At 43.5% G+C, this 17,640-nt stretch overlaps 1 protein-coding gene and 1 long non-coding RNA gene across 3 annotated transcripts in view; one reads left to right on the plus strand and one right to left on the minus strand.

The window, feature by feature from the left end:
- Positions 1-17,640, plus strand: part of TCF20 (transcription factor 20) — a 98,708-nt gene that overhangs the window by 29,608 nt on the left and 51,460 nt on the right. The gene's annotated exons all lie outside the window — the stretch shown is intronic.
- On the minus strand, positions 38-17,585 carry LOC139169595 (uncharacterized). The gene is made up of 4 exons (XR_011559501.1): positions 17,236-17,585; positions 2,073-2,205; positions 1,427-1,455; positions 38-243 (listed from the first exon to the last, which is right to left on the minus strand). It is a non-coding gene; the product is annotated as an uncharacterized lncRNA (long non-coding RNA).

The following is a 17,640-nucleotide window of genomic DNA, read 5'->3' on the forward strand; positions in this document are numbered from 1 at the left end:
AAAATTAAATCAGAATCCAAGGCAAAGTATCTCTCAAAGTTCCAATTTATTAGCAGAGCCATGTTGGCACATCTGGGAGACACCTGAATCTGAAGTCCCAGCGGTTTCTCCCCCCAATGGAAAGTTCAATCCCTTGTCTCCACACCCCCAATTCCATCACATTGACCAATCTTCATCTGCTAACTTGGCAGAAATTCCCATCTCCTTCAGTGCAGGTGCAGGAGTGCAAAGAGAATGGATGACCTTGACAATGTAGAAGGAATTTGTTATGGCAACATGCAGACATCCCTCAAGCAATGACCCCTCCCAAATTCCCATAACAAGAATACATTTTAAAATAACAAAGTGTGGCAGGCCAAAAACCCCAAGTAAAATGGCATCAGACTGACACAACGTATGAATCCATCTTCCCTTTAATTAATCATATGGGAAAATAGAAGTTTGGAGTTCTCTTCCCAGTAATACATGTTTAACTCTAAAAAAAAATGCTTTGCTCTTGCAGGCCCAATTAAACAGTAGCATTTTGAGTTCCTAGCTATTGTAATAGAGTTACAGAGAACAGAGTGTATTGTATCACTTTAAGTGCATGTTGAAAACAGCTAGGCCTTTTCCACAATGTTAGGAAGCTTTGTTAGGAAGCAAAATGTTTCAGTTAATATAAATTCTATGACTACAATTGTTCAAGTCTACATGATAGATGTAAATTTAGTCACAACCTATCTCATTTAAGTCAATGGAGATTAGAAGATTGACAAAACTGGTGGAGTTGCCTGTTTATTTTATTAGGAGGTTTTAAATCTTAAAGTTCAGTTATTTTTTAACAGGCATAGAGCTCTTTTTCATAGCCATGCTAATATATTTTTCTCTCAACCTCTAAGTTAGAAAGAGAGTGTATCCGCAGAAATAGTGCTGCCCCCATAGACTGGTATTATATGCATGTAATTCTCAATTTATAACCATAATGGAGCCTGCCCACCACAGGTGTAAACGGATCACCCACATAACTAACCTAATATTTGTGACAATAGTTAAAAATACACCATGGTCATTATGGGCCAGGTTTGAAAAAAACCCCAAACCAAAGTAAATGCTCTTTTCAGCAAAAAGATGAAAAACAGGTTCATGTCAGTTTTGAGATCCTGCAAACGGCTGTCAATGTGGAGTTGTTGCCAGATGTCCAAAGTGCAGTCATGTGACTGTACAGGGATGACTATCAGAACTTCAGAATTCACTTGAAAGAATCCACAGGGAGTTCCAGGGAGGAATTTCAAAGCAACCAGTCATAGATTGATGGCTATCTATAGTTAAGCAATATACCCAGGAAGTATTTGTGCCTTCAAACTAATGGGAGGGGGGAAAGGATGTTTCAGGGCAGCAATTGGGTGATTTCTTGTTATTTTCCCCAATCATACCCAGTGTTACTTACCATTAGGAAAACTGGCATCAATCACTTTCCTAGAGGTGGACAAGCAGAACAGCCAAATTATTTTAGTTAGTCCTTATTTTTATTAACTGCTCAATGTCTCTTCTAACAGGCTAGGCTACCATTCATGTATGAAATCATTAGTTTATTAAATTATTTCATAACTACTGCCGTTAGCAGGCCCCCTAAAAGCTACTTACCACCCAGTCTTGAATTTATGGTTGTTGCAGCACCACCACCACATTCATTCACCCTTACAGCTGACCGCAGGGATATTGTAACATCTCCCAGCACCTATTCTCTCCCCCCACCCCGGGGCCTGGTTCTCTGCAGACTTTAGGAATGATCCAAGCCCCTACACCAGGTCCCACAGACTCCTCCTCGATTAATTTTTGAAGAGCACCGAAGCAGCGAAGCCTTCCACCGGTTGCTTTATCACTTTGCTGTATGGTGAGATTCTGGAATTGCACAGTGCAGGTCAGGGGCCAGCTGCTCCAGTGTGGTTTGCACAGTGCTGGGAAAAACTTTCTTGAGCTTTTGGAAGCTTTCCTTGTGCTGTGCAACCTCCAGTTTATGACCCGCATGTTCATTTAACAATTGCATTGTGGGGAGAGCAGGAATGGGAAGTTTGTTAAGTGAGACACTTCACCTAAGAGCCACTGTGACATATGACCGATGGGCAGGGTCCATTATAGCTGTATCTCGAGGACTACTTGCACTTGCAGCATCCATGTCCTTTCTCTTCCTTTGCTCTTATTCAAGAAGGTGCATTGCAGAGAGTCCTAGTAGGAGAAAAAAAAAGGATTTTTCATCTCCTTTCTTTACAAAACTCTGTATGCTGGGATGCTTCCCAGAATGCCAAGAGCAGCTTGAAGGAGAGTTCCTGGTGATGCCTTTCCCTGTTTCTGAGTGCAAAATGTTTCCAGAAGTGTTCCAAAAGATGTTTCTAGTCTCCCTTTCCACTTGGATTGCAATATGCTTTTGATTTAGTATGTGTGAGTGTGTGTCTCTATGTGTGTACACACAAAGCTTGACTGCAGAAAAATAAACTGAATGATCTCTAGATGGCAGCACTTATTAAATTTAATAGGACAATTGATCTCTTGAAAGACTGACACTCCTAATTCTGCCACAAAAATAGAGTATTGTCATACTTATGTCAAACAGAAGCTTCCCCCCACTCCCCAGTTTGCCTGGATGATCAGAACATTCAGAGGTGGATTCTAAATTATTTACTATCGGTTCTGTAGGTGTGGCTGGGTGCGGGCAGGTGACTGAGGGGCATGGCCAACTTGACATCACTCACACGCACTCAGTCACATGACCTTCATCAAGTCACTGCAAAACGAAATAATGAAAATTTTGGGGACTTTTTGACACATTTTTTGGCACTGTAGCCTCAAATCCATGGGGTGGTGGTGGTCATCTCAGCTTTCCCTCTGTTGCCCTTCCTCGCCAAAAAATGCCCCTTCTCACCTCTGACGGGCCTTTCTCACATTGGCAGCCGGAATACTCCACTCCTGCTGGCGCGCTGAGCTGGGTCCCATCCGTGAGATGAACGTGCAGGAGAAAGGCCTCCCTCTGGACTGGCTTCACTGAGGACATACCCAGGCCCCGGTCAAGAAGGTGACCCTGTTTCTGTGGCCCACCGGCCATGGTGGGGAAGGGCAACAGAGGGAAAGCATGAAGATGGCAGCAGCTTTCTTCTCGCCAGCCAACTGGAGAATGTTCTCCGTACTGAAGGAGCGGGTCCAGCAGTCACATGGGTTGCTCATGTCCAATCCGGTGGAACTGAGCCTAGTATTAAAAAAGCTTGCCGGATCCGCCCCTTCCCCAGAATTCGCTCAGTTCGCATATCCTGCGGTTGTATTGTGATAGCTCGTTCAACATTCTAACACCTTCCCTTCGATCTTTTCCTTCAAAAAGTAGTAAGATTTATTGTCTTTAATTATGTACTTGCACTAATTGCGCCAGCCGTTTAAAAGAAAAAAAGAAAAAAAGCGGCTAGGCTTTTTTCCTTGGGAGAAGTTGCGGTTTCGTTTTCCCCCGGCGGTTTTGCCGGTTACGATTCCTGCGGCCGCTTGTGGATTCTTCTAATCCTTTGGCCTGGAGGTCCTGGTGCAAGTATTTACCTATTGAATTATTGATTATTTATTGTATACAAAGATATTTAAGGGCTTAAGAAATACCTCCTGCGGAGTGAGACGCCTTCTAGTCTCCTGGACTTAGTCGATCGCTTCCCCTTTAAGAAATTTTACGCAGCGATCTTTTTCGGCGCGAAGGCCTTCGCGCCCTTTTTAAATCTAGGCCTCTCGTGTTGGCCCCCTGCCAGCCGTGTAGGCCTCAGTCCACCGCGTGGATCCCGGAGCGGGCCTTGGGGGTCCCAGGCTAAATTCTCCACCGGCTAAGCCTCCAACCAGAGTGCCTTGGTTTACTTAATTATAAAGTTTAGGGAGGCTGGCCCCGCTGGGTTTGGGGGCACGAACTCTGGGTTTGCCCAGATTGTCCTCAAGTTTCAGCAGCTTCGAGGCCTCGAAGCAGGATCCATTCCTCTTGGGAAGTCCTTGAAATTCTTCTCCTTATTATTCAGTTATTGGCTCAGCCTTGTCTTCTGTTAATTGTCAGACTATGGCTACTTTTCCCAAGAGAGGCACAACTAAAGGTCCCAGAGAGGCCAGGCCTACAGGCGATGAGATTACTAGTATCCCCCAGGCCTCTTCCTCCTCTTCTCCAGGGGCCCGCCCCTCGACCAAGGTCACCAGGGCCGAGAAGAGAAGGGACCTAGCCCTACAAAAAATCCATGACAAATCAGCAAAACGTTTGAAAGTGCAGGCCCAAGTAATCAGTAGTCAAGACCCCCCAGAGGCTTCTAGTCTGCCTCCTTCTGGGGTCCCTGTGTTATCTCTGGATGAGCCAAACCTAGACAGACCCCAACCTAACCTATGGGGCATAGGTCCAGAGGAACCAGATATTATTGAAGATTCCCCCCAGCCAGGATCCTCCCAGGCCTTTAGGGATTCTTCTGCCATTTCTGCTGACATTTCCAGTTTACCTCCTGAGTTCCAGTCTATTTTTGCTGTGTTGTCCAAAGCCATTGATGCCAAACTCTCCACCATCAATGAGCTTCCCTTACCTCTTCCTCCTTCTCGCTCCTCCCGCCCCTTGGGTTCTCCCCCAGCGGTCAGAGCTCCTATTCAGGATGATTCAGATTCCTCCCAGGATGAATATGAGGATATAGAGGATGATGAGGATGCTTTTCAAGGCCTATCAGATGATGAGGAATCCCAAATAAAGGTTCCTCCTCCTATTACTATTTTTCCTTCTCAATTATTCAAATCTCTCCTCCTCAAAGCTAGAATTTCTACGGGATTAGCGGCCCAGGAGAAACAAGCCTCCACTTCCACTGATCCCCCGGAGGAGAATTTACCTTACTTCACAGAGGAACAGGAGGATAACGAGGTAATTCCTATGCCTAAGTTGTTTAAAGATGCTTTACTCAAACAGTGGGAATTTCCAGCCTCTGGCCTTAATCCCTCCACCAAGGACAGAAAGTTGTACAAACTTTCCTCTTCCTATGAAGAGCTTCTATCCTTTCCCAAACCGGATGAACCTGTCAAGATTCTTCACTCGGCAGCGGCTGTGCCGGGCGAGGCGGAGGAAGTCCTCCGCCCAGAGGACAAGCGCATTGAGCAAATGCTCAAAAGAGGATTCACCGCTGATTCCTGGGCCACTAAAAGCTCTGCAGCGGCTTCCTTTTTCTCCAGAGCCATGCTGCTGTGGCTTCGCCAACTTCAACAGCATATTCCTCCCGATGACTTGAGAGGTCAACAAGACTTCAACAAGGTTTTTGCAGCTGCCCAGTACGTGGCTGATGCCACCTTGCAATCTACTAGATTTTCTGCTAAGTCTATTGCAGCTTCTACTACGGCAAGAAGACTCCTATGGATTCGCCCTTGGCAAGCGGGAGTTCGCCAAAAGTGGCAGTTATCCCAGGGTCCCTTAAAGCGCGACCTTCTCTTCGGTGATCTTCTGGATCCACTCCTCACGGAAACCACGGACAAGAAGAAAGTTTTGGGTCCAACCACAAAAAAGGCTACCAAAACGCAGTCCTTTCGTCGCCCAGGGCGCCAGCAAGATCAAGCGGCTTCCTACCAGAGATCTCCAGGTCAGTATTCCCCCCGCTTTCGTTCCCAAGGTAGGAACTCCAGGGGCAGAGGGTTTCGCTTCCAAAGGGGAGCTTCCTCTAACAGGGCTTCAAAAAAACCTAGATGGTAATCCTACCTCTATTCCCATAGGGGGTCGCCTAGCTCATTTCGCCTCTAATTGGCGTCTCACCTCCAAGGACCCTTGGGTCATTGACACTGTTCAAACAGGCCTTCTTTTAGAATTTATTTCTCCTCCCCCTAAACGTTTTATTTCCTGCCCTTCTCCCAGGTCATCCTCAGATTGTAACCGTATGGAGGAGGCCATTTCTCATCTATTGTCCATCAGAGCCATTCAACCGGTCCCTTCCGGTCAGAAGGGCCTAGGTTTTTACTCCATCCTATTTATGGTTCCAAAGTCCTCCGGAGGTTGGAGAGCTATTTTGGATTTAAAGAAACTAAATTTATTCATCAAATATAGGAAGTTTAAGATGCACTCCTTGTCTTCTATTTTGGCCGCCATTCACTCGGGAGATTTCATGGTCTCCTTAGACCTCACTGAGGCCTACCTTCACATTCCTATAGCCAAATGCCACAGAAAATTTTTACGTTTTTCCTTTCAAGGCAGGCATTTCCAGTATAGGGCGATGCCATTTGGCCTTTCCTCGGCCCCTCGGGTCTTTACAAAGCTCTTGGGGTCCCTGGCGGCCTATATCAGGGCGTTTCCCATCCACATTTTATGTTATCTTGATGATATTTTAATTCATGGGAACTCCCTAGAGAAAGTGAAAACAGACCTTTCTGTCACCATGTCAGTCCTTCAGGACCATGGATTTTCCATCAACTTTGATAAGAGCCACCTCCAACCCTCCACATCCATTTCTCACCTGGGATCCATTATTGATTCAGAATCCTCCCAGGTTTTTCTCTCTCCCGAGAGAAAACTCAGTATAGTGGAGTTAATTTCTAACATTTTATCTAATTCTTCAGTTTCCATAGTCACTCTATCTTCCCTTTTGGGGAAGATGGTGTCATGCATAGGCATCATTCCCTGGGCTCGCCTTCATGCTAGGGAACTCCAGTGGCTCCTGTTACCTTTTCAGAGATCAGGGCACAGCAACTCAAATCGACGCATTGTCATCCCACTGAGTGTTCGCAGATCCTTCAAGTGGTGGAAGTCTCCGGCCATGGACAGAGGATCCCCGTTCAGGTGCCCGGATCAATTTGTCATCACCACAGATGCCAGTCTATCGGGATGGGGCGCCCACGCCCAGGGGATGATAGCCCAGGGCACGTGGTCCCCGGAGGAAGCTTCCAGGCCAATCAATTGGCTAGAGTTAAGAGCCGTTTCCCTGGCTCTGAAGCATTTCTCTCCTCGCATTCCCAACCGGCACGTTCTCATTCTCACCGACAACATTGCCACGAAAAGCCACATTTGCAGACAGGGGGGCACGAGATCCAAGGCTCTCATGAGGGAGGCCCTCAAGCTGGGCCTTTGGGCGGAAAAACATCTCCAGTCGCTCCTAGCCGATCACATCTCGGGGAGTCTCAACGTCCAGGCGGATTGGCTATCCCGGGCAACGATAGACCCAGGAGAGTGGAACCTCCATCAAGACCTGTTCCATCAAATCACCCTCAGATTCGGCCTACCAATTCTGGGTCTCTTCGCGACCAATGCGAACGCCCAACTCCCTCGCTTCTATTCCAGATTTCCATCCCCGGGAGCGGAAGCAATCAATGCCCTCCGGAGTCCATGGCCTCCAGGCCTACTCTACGCATTTCCTCCAATTCCAATCCTCCCGGACGTGATTCACAAGGTCCTCACCGAGAGGGCCCGAGTAATCCTAATCGCCCCTCACTGGCCCCGCCGGCCCTGGTTCGCGGATCTCCAACAGCTGTCCGTCCAGGACCCTTGGCGACTCCCCGTTTCGGGGGATATGCTGCGGCAGGGGGCCTCCTTCCATCCAGACCCGGAGTGGTTCCACCTCACCGCCTGGCTGTTATCAGGAGAGATTTAGAGCTGCGTGGTCATGACCCCGATTCAGTGGAGGTCATCTTAAAGGCCAGAAGGGGTTCGACCAATAGAATCTACGACCACACGTGGTCCAAGTTTCACCAGTGGTGTCTACAGGAAGGTCTCTCCCCTCTGTGCATCCCCATACACAGAATAATTTCCTTCCTTATGCAAGGCTTCCATAAAGGGCTTTCCACCAGCACCCTCCGGCGTCATCTGGCAGCCATTTCATCTGTCCTAGGAGGTCCCCGCAGACAGCCTCTCCGATCCTTCCCTGAAGTTCAGGAATTCCTCAAGGGCATAGCCAACCTCAGACCTTCCAAGGTCCACAGGTACCCATCATGGGATTTGCCACGGGTTCTCCATTCCCTCACGCAGGCACCATTCGAACCCCTAAAATCGGCGTCCCTCAGGTACCTATCCTTTAAGGTAGCATTCCTGGTGGCTATTACCTCTGCTCGACGCATTTCGGAGCTGGCTGCCCTCTCAATCAGGCAGGACCTTTGCCAATTCCATCAGGACAAGGTAGTCTTGCGACTGGACCCCACCTTCTTACCCAAGGTCAGTTCCATGTTCCACAGATCTCAGGATATTGTCCTACCTTCCTTCTGCCTCCAACGAGACCATCCCTTGGCAATTAGATGGCACACCCTGGATCTCACCAGAGCGCTGAGAATCTATATCCAACGCACAGGACCCTTTCGGAGGTCAGAAGCACTTTTTGTAGCCTATCATCCCAGAGTCATGGGGGCCAAAGTGTCTTCAACAGTAATAGGCCGTTGGATCAGAGGGACTATATCTAAGGCCTATGAGTCGGCCTCCCTCTCAGTTCCAAGGAACATCACAGCGCATTCCACCAGGAGCGCAGCCACCTCGGCCGCTTGGGCGACTCAAGCCCCGTTGGAGGAGGTCTGCAAAGCAGCCACTTGGGCCTCGCCAAATTCCTTCATCAGGCACTACAAGATTGATTCTTACGCTTCAGCGGACGCTGCCTTCGGCAGAAGGGTACTCCAATCCGTTATCTCACACGATAGCAAGCTAATCCCTCCCTAGGGACCATCTATTGGGTATGTCCCATGTGACTGCTGGACCCGCTCCTTCAGTACGGAGAATAGGCGTTGATTGCTTACCTGAACGCCTCTTCTCGTACGGTGAGCGGGTACAGCAGTCACTTCCCGCCCTTGTATGTGTCTTCTTTACCTTTCTATATCTTTCTTCCTCTAACAATGAGAGTTGAACACTACAGAGCTTCACAACTGAGCCTAGTCTATGGATTCGCGAATTCTGGGGAAGGGGCGGATCCGGCAAGCTTTTTTAATACTAGGCTCAGTTCCACCGGATTGGACATGAGCAACCCATGTGACTGCTGTACCCGCTCACCGTACGAGAAGAGGCGTTCAGGTAAGCAATCAACGCCTATTTTGGCGTTGTTCTGGCAACAAAAAAAAAAAGCTGGCAGGCCAACACTTTCTGAGTGGCCCTGTGGGGCATGTCTTCCTTTTGGCACTAGTGCCATTCTGGACATGCTCAAGGATGAACAATGCTGCCTGGCCTGAAAGAATTTCTCCTCCTGGTGAATTCCTAGGAAGGGCTAGAGAATCAAGTCAGTTGCTGCCACGACTTCAAGAAGCAATCAGGCGCCACACCTCTCTAGGCCTGTTTACAATCCTAGTTTATATAGAAAAGTCTGGCACTCAGGAAGGGCAAGGTTAGCATGCTCCCAGCTGTGCCCTGCGCTGCCTCCGCAACCTTACGGATGTGGGCTCAGCTGCAGCCCGTATGACCTGAAGAACTGTGGGGAGCCTCCCCCATGTTGCACCCCCCTTACCAGCCTTCACCTGTACCTCTGCACCATTTTTGAGTGTCCAGCTTAGCAGGCTGCCCCCATCCCTATTGCATCTCTAATGGTGATGGCTTTGGTAGAATCTGGCAGCATGGAGGCACGGACAAAGGCTGGGAGAGGTTGCAATATGTAGGGGGTTGAACCAGCTGCCCTAAGCCAACAGAGGCAGCACATTGTGCAACTGGGAGCATGCTAACATTGTCCACCCTGAGTGCCAGACTCTACTGTTGCCATCGCACTGGCTCACCTCCAACTGGCTGCTGAGCTAGGAGGCAACAGCCATTCTCCTCTTGTGATGGAGTGGGCAATGTGGTCCTTCGCTTTGCTAGATCTCATTGGTTCATGCTGAGCACTGCCTTCTTCAGGAGTTCCATCCCTTTTGCAGGGCAGGCAAGAGCTCAGAGACGCGCTGAAATTCCACCATTTTTGACTTGGGAGATAAATTGCCCGAGACCTCAGACTCAAGGGGACCTGTGGTTAATACTTTCGTCTGACTTGGCAGTTTAAGGGAGGTGGTGGTAGCTGAAAGTGATGAGAGAGAGGGGGGAGGGAGAGAGATGGAGAACGAAATACCTGGTGAGAGACTGCATGGTTTCTTTCCTTTCTCTCTCTTTGCTGCTTGCCTAGTTTAATGATCTGATTAGATTAGAGTGGTTGAGGCTATTATTAGATGAGCACTCAACATCTCAATTGTCAAAATGCAAACCAGTTTGAAACTACAACATGTTGTAATGTCTCAGAAACGGCCAGGCACCAGCTTCTTGCCACATTCTTAGTCCACCCCTCTCCCGATTAGGATCAAAGTTATAAAATGCTCAAAAATATTAACAAAATTAAGTATGACTGGGGTGTTTAAGCGATGCCTTACTTTATTTGGCTTCGTACTGTCCCCTGCAACAGTTTTAGGCACAGTAAACATATTGGTCTTTCCTCGTCTCCCACCATAGTCACAGTGAAGCCAAGCACAGTGAAGCCAAGCACGACAAATGGGCCTACCAGAGATTGGGAAATGGGTTGTTTCAGGCCTCCTGGGGCGGTGGGAGAGGCTATTTTCGCCGTCCCCAGGCATTGAATTATGAGTGTGGTGTAACTCATGCAAGCACAATAACACACGCACATGCGCTTTCGCACTCGAGGGAAAAAAAGGTTCACCATCACTGCTCTAAGATATTCTTGCTTCTAGTGGGTCAATTGACATGCTGCAAGTATTTTGGTAGCTCTTTCCTTAAATCTCCCAAAATAATGGCCAGTGAATCAGGGTATTTCGCTTCAGCCTCCATAATTTGTATTGTAATGCATACTGCATGAGATTGACCTTGGAGACCACTTGCTTCAACTGGTTCAGGCAGGCATTTATGGGCATGCTTTGTATGTCCATATGATACCTCTTCTCTCAGAGCTGATTTTAGCCTTACTCCAGAAAAAGAGTATAACCAGGAATACTAGCTCTATCTTTATAGTAAGGATTTTAAAAGAATTTTGCACGTTTGAAGAGACACCCCCCCCCCAAATCCTTCACTTTTACTATCCCAAAAATAAGGCAGGGCCCTTTCTAAGTTAACTGTTCTCCCAGACCTTCATCTAGGATGGTTGATGCTCCTTTGAGGGATGTTAGTTGTTGGTAAGATGTTTTGAAGTTTGCAATTTTGCTCTTCTTTTGTCTTGAGTCTCATTTATTGGCTGTTGTTTCTCTGTTTTTTAAAAAACATTTAGTGTATTGTGATCTATCCAGATTCAGAAGTTGGGCAAAATTTATGTTCTTACTTTTGATTGACATCTAGATAAGAATTTTTAAGTATAAATCTAGTTTATAAAAGGAATTGTTCCATGTGGATGCTATATTTGACCATGTACTAACTAAAATTAAGATGCTAAAAGGCAACTAAACAATTACAGTAGGCTTTTATTACTAGAAAACATATCTACCAATAGTTATTTCTAATTTGTGCCTTTCAAATATTGCCTTTAAAATGTCCACCCTTTAAGCAGAACTTTAAATATCAGTAATGTTTCCAAATGTAAAATAATGCACTTGGGGAAAAGGAATACCTCAATCTGAGTATTGTATTGGCAGTTCAGTGTTGGCAAATACTTCAAAAGAAAAGGATTTAGGGGTAGTGATTTCTGACAGTCTCAAAATGGGTGAACAGTGCAGTCAGGCGGTAGGGAAAGCAAGTAGGATGCTTGGCTGCATAGCTAGAGGTATAACAAGCAGGAAGAGGGAGATTATGATCCCACTATATAGAATGCTGGTGAGACCACATTTCGAATACTGTGTTCAGTTCTGGAGACCTCACCTACAAAAAGATATTGACAAAATTGAACGGGTCCAAAGACGGGCTACAAGAATGGTGGAAGGTCTTAAGCATAAAACGTATCAGGAAAGACTTAATGAACTCAATCTGTATAGTCTGGAGGACAGAAGGAAAAGGGGGGACATGATCGAAACATTTAAATATATTAAAGGGTTAAATAAGGTCCAGGAGGGAAGTGTTTTTAATAGGAAAGTGAACACAAGAACAAGGGGACACAATCTGAAGTTAGTTGGGGGAAAGATCAAAAGCAACATGAGAAAATATTATTTTACTGAAAGAGTAGTAGATCCTTGGAACAAACTTCCAGCAGACGTGGTAGATAAATCCACAGTAACTGAATTTAAACATGCCTGGGATAAACATATATCCATTGTAAGATAAAATACAGGAAATAGTATAAGGGCAGACTAGATGGACCATGAGGTCTTTTTCTGCCGTCAGACTTCTATGTTTCTAAGATTGGGAAATACTGACATACTGTATATAATTAACATTTAAATTATCAAATTAACTTTGGGGGGGAGGGCAGTGTTACATTTAATTATAGGATGAATATGGGACCCAGGAAAAAAGCCCCCCCCCCTTTTTATGGCACCTTCCATCTGCAACATCAGTTCCCCCAGTGTTTACACTTGTTCTAATCCTTGGCCTTTTAATAAGGCCTGTTGTCCCAAATGTGTGGCTAAGTGTTTATCATGTGTTAATTATATTTTGGGTGTTTTGTTTTATCTTGACTGCCATATATGTTATTTACTGATTTATTATAAAATACAATGTTTCATTTTAAAACATTGTTAGATGCCCAGAATCTGACATTTGAGATGGGCTTACATTCACTCTATAAACTAAATGAGTAAATATATAAAGAGAGAGAAAGAGAGAGAAAGAGAGAGAGAGAGATGCACAAAATCAAGAACTTCACGTTTGTTACAGGCTCTGATTATGGAACAATGCAGTACCTGCCCTTGTTACAATTTAACAGAGGCCTTAAAGTGCAAGTAGTCCTTGACTTACCACCAAAATTGAGCCCAAAATTTATGTTCCTAAGTGAAACATTTGTTAAATGCCTTTTGCCCATTTTACAACTTTTCTTGCCACTGTTGTTAAGTGAATCATTGCAATTGTTAAGTAAGTAACATGGTGGCTATAAAGTGAATGAGTTTGGCTTCCCTGTTGACTTTGCTTGTCAGAAGATGGCAAAAGATGATCTCATGACCTCAGGACACTGCAACCGTCATAAACATGAACCAGTTGCCAAGCATCTGAATGTTGATCATGTGACTATGAGGATGCTGCAAAAGTGTGAAAAATGGCCGTAACTTTATTTCAGTGCCATTGTAACTTTGAACAGTCATTAAATGAACTGTTGTAAGTCAAGGACTACCTGTATCCATTTTATTCATACCTTTAAAGTTTTTAATCATATATATTTGTGGGTTGCCTAGGTCATTAATAAAAATGATTGGTATATAGCATTTTAAAATAAATACAATAACTTATTGTAGATGTGAATGGAAATATTATTACAAAATATATTTTGCTTTAAGTAGTTCCAATGCACTATTTACATCACTTGATTTTTAAAATTTAGAATATTACCAGTCTTTGTGGGTTGCTACTCAGTTCTGGTATGATTTCAGGATAAAGTTGATAATTCAGCTGCTAAGAATTTTTCACAAGAGATAATTTCTTCTTTTCCCTGTTCCTCACTGTATGAAATAAACTTGGAAGTCTGGTAGCACCTTTAAGAGTAACCAAGTTTATTAAGTCATAAGCTAGTGTGAGCTACTACTCTGTTTATATTTATTTTATTTTCACAGATTGACAAAACCTTCACCCCAATCTCCGATGTAGTTACTCTGCTCTAAAATTATATTTATGATAACCATGACTTATTTATGCTTTTTTCAAGTTTAAATCTCCAAAACAATGTTTGCATAAAATATTTCCATAAAACGTACTGTAATTTAGCACATCTTTAAAAGACACAGTATAAAAAGATGAGGTACTCACAATAGTAGCATTTTTCTACACTGCCAACTAGAGATGCTTCTAATGATTTAGATAATGGAAATTTATTGACTTACTGCCCTCTTCTGCCATGCTGGGGACAGTTTTTGCCAACTAACTATAAATCTTGGGTGAAAACATTATTGCTGTTCTGGCATCTGTTAGAGAAAAGAAAGCTTCTCATTTCAACTTGTGATGCTTTTTTTGTTGTTGTTCAAGGATAGCCAGTATCTAGTGGGTATTTGTTACCCCAATACAAAACATGTGATTTAAGAAGAAAGGAAATCAGGATGGGAAAAAATGTAGCAACTTCTCTTCTGCACATTGTCCCACAGTTACAAAGTGTAAAGTATAGTGTCTTGTGATATACCTCTCCTTTGTATGAAATTGCTAAGACACTAGATAAAGTAATATTATTTTGTAATGCTCACATTATGACAAGTTACAAATGATTTGCAGTTTTTCTTCAAAATAAACTTAACTCATAATAAACACATCCCTGGAAACATTTTTTTTAAATTCCAGAAACAAATTCTTAAAATAAAGCTCCAAAAACTTATCCAGTCTTAAAACTTGCAAAAAAACAACAACCGCCAACCCAAAACTTTCAGCAGCATATTTACTATAACTTACTCTACACGTGATGCAATACATGTACTAGGTTGTTGTGATTAGCCTTTGAGTCTTAATCCCCCATATTGTTGTTATTGAGTGATCCACATTCATAAACCATTACGGGGTCTGCCCTATACAGATATTAGTAGTCCTGCTCTTTAGGAAATTCTGATTGTATTCTTCTTTTGGAGATACAGTGGTACCTCTACTTAAGAATGCCTCTACTTAAGAACTTATCTACATAAGAACCGGGTGTTCAAGATTTTTTTGCCTCTTCTTAAGAACCTTTTCTACTTAAGAACCCGAGCCTGGAAAACTTTCTCAGGAAATTTGAGAGCGGCACAAAGGCCTGGCCAGTTTCCTGCCATTCCCCCTGGGTTTCTCTCTCTGGCGCAGTATATGGGAGGCAGCCTTGCGCCGGGTGTATGGGAGGCGATGCTCCTCCTTGCCGCCTCAGTCTTTTTTTTTTTAAGCCTTAAAGATTTGATTTTTTTTAAATTCACCTCACCTTCTTCCTTCGGCAGCAACTGTCCTCCTCTTCTTCATCCTCTTCCTCCCACCCAAATTCTGCACTTTTATTTCTTTCATAATGGGTTTGTACTCATTACTGTATTTGGTTTTATATTGATTCCTATGGGAAGAATTTCTTGTACTTTCTACTTAAGAACCTGTTCACGGAACAAATTGTTCTTAAGTAGAGGTACCACTGTATTTCGATCAATTATACTAATTTAATCATTATTTTGTATAATCATATTTATTGTAGTCTTCGCACATGTTTTTAGCAAACCAAATATCTCAAGAATTTAAGATGTTGGTGTATTAGGCCTGTTTTTCCATTTGTGCTGTTTAAACAAAAGACTATAATGGGGGTGAAACTCGCAGCCATGGCTACCCCTGGTTTAGTGAAGTGGGGGGGAAAGTCGTGATACCAGACGTGTCATTGTGAGTTTGATACCCCTACTTTATAATATATGCAGTGTATTCCGAATAATTCTAGGAGTAGGATACAAATATAAAAAATGAAATAAAGATTCTAATGGTAGAATGTTTTCAGTCCTTACTTAAACAGTGGAGAGAATGAAAGGCTGGCTTTGTCTCAGTAAAATTCCTGTATCTTCTCAAAATAATACTTCAGCAAAATGTATTTTTAGAATAGAATAGAATAGAATAGAATTCTTTATTGGCCAAGTGTGATTGCACACACAAGGAATTTGTCTTTGGTGCATATGCTCTCAGTGTACATAAAAGAAAAAGATACATTTGTCAAGAATTATGAGGTACAACACTTAATGATTGTCATAGGGGTCAAATAAGCAATGAAGAAACAATCAATATTAATAAAAATCTTAAAGATACAAGCCACAAGTTACAGTCATACAGTCATAAGTGGAAGAAATGGGTGATAGGAATGATAGGAAAAAACTAGTAGTAATAGTAGTGCAGACTTAATAAATAGTTTGACAGTGTTGAGAGAACAGTGTTTTTATTATGGATACGGTAATACGGATAGCCCTCACTTAATGACCAATCACTTAATACTGGCTTGAGATTACAGTGGACCCTCAGAAAGCACTTATTAGCTAGTTCTAGAGTACCAGCAGAGACACACAACCCTACGTGGGGTCACTTTGGATGCTTAGCAACTGGCTCTCTTTTACAGCCAATTGATGCATTTCATGGTCATCTGACAATTTCCAGCAAAAAATGCTCATAGGAAGGCATTCACTGACTTAATGTCCATGGTGTTCATTTAATGATTGGCACATTCTCTTTACCACTATGGCATTAACTACTACTACAAAAAAGGTTGCAAAATCATGTCACATGGGTGCCTCAACTTACAACCATCCTGATTTACAAGGAAAAGTCCAGACTCCAGGACTAACTATACCGTATATTCTTACCTGCCAAAAAGACGTTACCTGATTCCTTTTCATTTTTAAATACTGTAACATATATTCTTACTACTGGTCCTCTACAACTTGTACATCAACTTTCAAATAGAATAGAATAGAATATAGAAAATTGAATATAGAATAGAATAGAATATAGAAAATAGAATAGAATATAGAGTATAGAATAGAATATAGAAAATAGAATAGAATATGGAGAATAGAATAGAATAGAATATAGAATAGAATATAGAAAATAGACTAAACAATGCTGTCTGGCGGGACCCAGGGGAAGAGCCTTCTCTGTGGTGGCCCCTACCCTCTGGAACCAACTCCCCCCAGAGATCAGAATTGCCCCCACCCTCCTTGCCTTTTGTAAGCTCCTTAAAACCCACCTCTGTCGTCAGGCATGGGGGAATTGAGATATTCCCTTCCCCCTAGGCTTATAAAATTTATGCTTGGTATGTCTGTATGTATGATTGGTTTCTTAAATTAGGTTTTTTTAAATTTAACTTAAACTTAAATATTACCGTAGATTTGTTTATATTGTCTTATTATTGTTGTTAGCCGCCCCGAGTCTACAGAGAGGGGCAGCATACAAATAAGTAAGTAAGTAAGTAAGTAAGTAAGTAAGTAAGTAAGTAAGTAAGTAAGTAAGTAAATAAATAGAATAATATAAAGAATATAGAAAATAGAATAGGATAGAATAGAATTCTTTATTGGCCAAGTGTGATTGGACACACAAGGAATTTGCTACCATTATGGACAGAGTTCTATGTTTGGATCTGAGGGAAGACAGTATATCAAGAATGTATTCACAATAAACGTTCCCATAATAGAAGCTTGAAAAGATGACCGACCTCCAGGAACAGGTCCCATTTCTGCACCAGCCCCTTTTAGTGTAACTGTCCAGTGTCATCTTCCATATTTTCATATACAGTACTGTATGTTGGATTTACGAAAAGATTACTGTAATACCTTATTTGGCCACTTCTGAGGACATCCAGCAGATCCTAAATTTTACCTTCCTGGGGTTCCAAATATGGGTTGGATGAGCCACACATTCTTGTCTCGGCTTCTTGGTGGTGTGAAGTAATTGAGTGGGAAGTAGCAATCTCAGCCACATAATTGCCACCCATACTTGCAGGTTCATTCTCTAAAGCCGCAGTTCCCAAGCTTTGCTTTCAAGTATGTCTGCGCCGAATGGAAAATGAAACGCACCGCGCCGTTAATGTGTCCATAGAGGCGACAAAATGCCGTTTCCACAAACGTTTCCTCACAACCAACCGCTAGCGTGCCGTAAACTCGCTTTCCCATTACCGACCGAAGTGCGCTTAACCGGCGCTGCCTCTTTAAATACTCGATCTCTTGACTAGAGGGCGG

Source organism: Erythrolamprus reginae, chromosome 6, assembly GCF_031021105.1.
Source record: "Erythrolamprus reginae isolate rEryReg1 chromosome 6, rEryReg1.hap1, whole genome shotgun sequence".
In the NCBI taxonomy this organism is placed as follows: domain Eukaryota; kingdom Metazoa; phylum Chordata; class Lepidosauria; order Squamata; family Dipsadidae; genus Erythrolamprus; species Erythrolamprus reginae.